Source organism: Tupaia chinensis, unplaced genomic scaffold (assembly GCF_000334495.1).
Source record: "Tupaia chinensis unplaced genomic scaffold, TupChi_1.0 Scaffold000701_1, whole genome shotgun sequence".
Taxonomy (NCBI): domain Eukaryota; kingdom Metazoa; phylum Chordata; class Mammalia; order Scandentia; family Tupaiidae; genus Tupaia; species Tupaia belangeri.
In genome coordinates, this window is record NW_006160224.1 from 19,245 (window position 1) to 23,457 (window position 4,213).

Genomic DNA, 4,213 nt, shown 5'->3' on the forward strand with positions numbered 1-4,213 from the left:
TCTCACTTTCTGTCTCTCTGTCTCTCTCTGTCTGGCAAGTGCACATGCTCTATAGCAAAAACCTCTCAAAAAATAAAAAAAGAGTAAATACTTTTCTAAAAAGGACACATTTACTAGAATGCTTCTGAAATTGATGACACTCTGTTTCTTTTTTTCTTTTTCTTTTTTCTTGTGTGTTAGCTTTTTTCCATAGGGCATGTGCACTTGCTGTAGAGAGACAGAGAGAGACAGTGAGAGGAGCATAAAAAAATAACCCTCTGCAGGGAGGATGGCCATGCCACTATCCCTTCTCCTTTAGTCTCCTCTTGGGATTTTGGACATGTATTCATACATGCCTAACATGACTCTCAAGCTGCTCAGTCTAGTACTTCATGTACAGTTGACTACATGGGAGTCCAGTGCCTTAATCACCATATCGCCCACTGGTCTCAGTGACATTCCATACTTGGTTATAATTCAAAATGCAGGTTCTTGTGTGTTTAGGACAAGTCAGAGTTATTATATGGCAGAATCATGTCTACCTAGTTTAAAAAGAGAGGGTTTATTATATGTAAATAAGCATCTTACAGAATATTTGAAAGAGCATGAGTCACAGATTCTAGACTGAGCCATCTAGAGCAACTTGCAAATCTGACCTAATAGGACAGACATGCTAATCTAGAAGCCATCCCTGCCAATGCCATGGTTATGCTGCCCCTGACAAAGTCACAGAGTGGCCACCACTTTGCTGTGCTCAGAACCAGTCTGACTCTCAAAGGACCTTTGCATAAGGTAAATTGTTTCCAGTTGAAAGACTTGCACAAGTTTGACTGAATCCAAGTCACATGTCTGCAAGTTAATGGAAAGAGGATCTTGTTCATGTAATATTTTAGGTTATAATTTTCAAAAATCACAAATATACATAGGATTCCTTTAAAGACTTATTGGGCAGCCAAAATTAATGTTTACTATAGTTGAAGATAAGATCTCACAAATAGTTTTATTTATTTATTTATGTGTTTATTAGAAAATTTTGTAATATAGTGTGTGTGTTTGCTCACCAGAGAGACAGAAATTGAGAAATCACCCCTTCCCCTAAGGGTGACGACTGCACCACAATCTCTTATTTTTTTAAATCTCCCCCTGGGATTTTGGTTACACATGCACACAGACCAAGAATGACTTTCAAGCCACAGGTCCTACAGTCAAACCAGGGTTGGCCATTGGGCAGTCCAGCACCTTAGATACAATGTCACTTGCTGACCCCCAAATAGATTTATTTTATCTCATACATATTTTAGTTCTATAAAACTTGCAAGTGTCCTTGTCTCTGCTCTACACCTGGGAAGAAAAACAGATGATGATCTGCAAGGAGATTGTGAACTCAAAATTACAGATAACACAATGAGTTGTTCATCTGTTCATTTAATTTATATTAAATTCCTCTTGTACTAACGATTGTGATTAGTGCTGATTTTGAAACACAAACTTGTGGAATAATATTTAATCTTCTTGCCATTGCATAAAGCAGTTGCATATGTAACATGTGATTTGGTACCAATCTTAAGTAGCTTTTCAACCTTAATGCTGACTTTTTTTTAATTACAAAGAGCACTTTGTCAAGCAATAAAAAAGTCGTACTTGCACTACTTTTTATTTTACAATAACTTTGTTTCTTTTTTTTGAGAGAGAGTTTTTTCCTATAGAATGTGTGTGCTCACTGGAGAAACAGAGAGAGATAGAAAGCAAAATATCACCCCCCAGGGGAGATGGCCATGCCACAATCCCCTCTCTTCCACAATCCCCTCTCTTCCACTCTCCTCTCGGTACTTTGGGCATGCATACACATGTGCCTAGTGTAAGTTTTAGGGTGAAGAACTTTAGTCTTTTTGGTATGAAAATGTAGAACAATTAAATGTAAACATAATTCACCTTGCCCTATGATAAAAGATGTTGAACAGTTTTTCATACAACCTTTGCTCATTTAGATGCCTTTAGCAAATGAAAAAAGAATGCAAAACAGATACAAGAATGGAAAGTTGAGACTAGCAGATGGCAAAATGGTTGTGTCACTGGATCTCCACATGGCTGATTGTGGTTTGAGTCCCAGACCCGGCGGTTGCAAACTCAGGCTGCACACATTTGTGTGCATACTCAAAATTCTGAGAGGAGACTGGAGAAGAAGGAGTTGCAATGTAGCTATTCTCCCTGGAAGGTGATTTCTCACTTTCTGTCTCTCTGTCTCTCTAGCAAGCACACACACCTTATAGCAAAAAACTCTCTCTCTAAAAAAATATGAAAAAGAAACTTATCGTGTATGGTAATATCACCAAATTGCTGGACATATAATACAATTATGCTTTGACAACCCATACTGAATGCTATAAAAACATACAAAGATTAAATATAAGTTTTTTTTAAGTAAGTAAAAACAAGAAGAAAATTAAAAGAATTTTAGATTTATATATAAGCTATGAGGTGCTTTGGGCCTCCATGGACCTTGCGACCCCTGTCTCTTAAATGCCAGAGGAAATAATGCAGGAGAATGGAAAATGGCAGAGCTGCAGATGTTACTACAGTAAGAGAGCTTATCTAGGAAGAAGGTGCTGATAAAGTTACTAGAATCTGACCTAGGTAGAAGACTACTGTGTAAACAGCTACCTATAGGACAAGATAAAGGACTATTACAGACAAGAGAAAAGTTTTAGACAAGGCCAAAGCCTACATGACTGAATCTCATTAGTTTTACTTATCAAATAAATGCACCGGACAACAATGTAGTCCAAGTACTGAATGTTCAAGTCTCTCAGTCTGGAGAATGGAGTCTTCTATCAATCATTTCTCACAGACCATGGATATTCACAAAATAGAAAGTGGCTTGAAGAGAGATTGGTATTTTGACAACAAACAAGAATACATCAAGAACTTACAAAAAAATAGCACCTCAAATATTGAGTGCTCTTTAAGGTATGATCAGAAACCTATTGACTACATGGTTCTGGATGATGTGGACCATGCTGTTAATCATGGGAATAACCAGCTTGGAAAAACTGGCACACTGTTGAGAATAAATCCTCCTACTCAGAAGACAGCAAGTCCTCCTATGTCAGGACAGAAAACATTGGGATGGAATTCTTCTTACAAAAATTTGGAACCTGTTAAACCTGCAGTAGTTCTTAATGACTACATGATGAGTCCAGCCAGGCTTAGAATTCAACATAGTTCAGGTATTAAAGCTTCTTTAAATTGGAGACAAGTATACACACTGCCAGTATCAGAAGAAGTCGAAGTCGAGAAAATAGTGGAAGCAGTAGTATTGGCATTCTCATTGCTCTGCCTACACCTACAACACCCAGGGTTGGACCAGCAGCCCTGGGATAAGCTCCTGGTTCCCAGTATGGCACAATGGCCTGACAGATTTCTCAACACAACTCTACCATGTCTTTGACATCTGGATGTATTCAAATGAAATCTATTACTGCTCACTTTTCTGCTTTGTCTCATGAAAATGGAGGTCCACTTTATAATCAAAATTCTATTTCTATTGCTTTATACTTCCCCCCTATACCTTAGTTGACTCCATAGATAGCTCTCATTGGCTTCATGGCCAAGGTGCAGGAAAACATTGCTAATAGTCCAACCATACCAACACCACCTCCACCAGATGACATTACTATGTTTGATGACTCATCATGTCCAACACTACCTTCAGGGTATTATGAAGATGAGTCGGTTGCAGTGATTCAGTAAAATGATCAATATGCAGTTGGGGATCCTGCAGGGGCCCCAAGAATTACATGAGGAAAAGTTGTTGCAATATATGATTATACAAAAGACAAGGATGATGAGCTGTCATTTTTGGAGAGTGCAAATATTTACAGTATGAAGAAGAATGATTGATGGCTGGTAGGAAGGAATCTGAAGTTAAGTGACTGGTCTGTTCCCTGGAACAAGTTTGAATCAATCATGGACTATACAGATTAATTTATTTTACTTCTGGTGTACGGTATTAGTACTCAGTCATATTTTTGGACTTTATGGTCAACAGATTATTCATGTTTTAAAGTGTTCCCATATTTTCAGGAAATGCTGTTTTACTAGGTATAACTGAATATCTGCATAAATCTTTGATGCAGTTTGTATATTGCTAAACAGTTGTTCATAAAAGAAGCTTTCTATGACTGATTATGCTTATGTGCTTACTTAACACATTGTACACTTTATGAGCAGTATA

At 37.6% G+C, this 4,213-nt stretch overlaps 1 pseudogene; it reads left to right on the top strand.

Annotated features, from left to right (window-relative positions):
* The first annotated feature begins 2,531 nt into the window (after positions 1 to 2,531).
* LOC102483984 (abl interactor 1-like) lies at positions 2,532 to 3,963 on the top strand (annotated as a pseudogene).
* Positions 3,964 to 4,213: the final 250 nt, after the last annotated feature.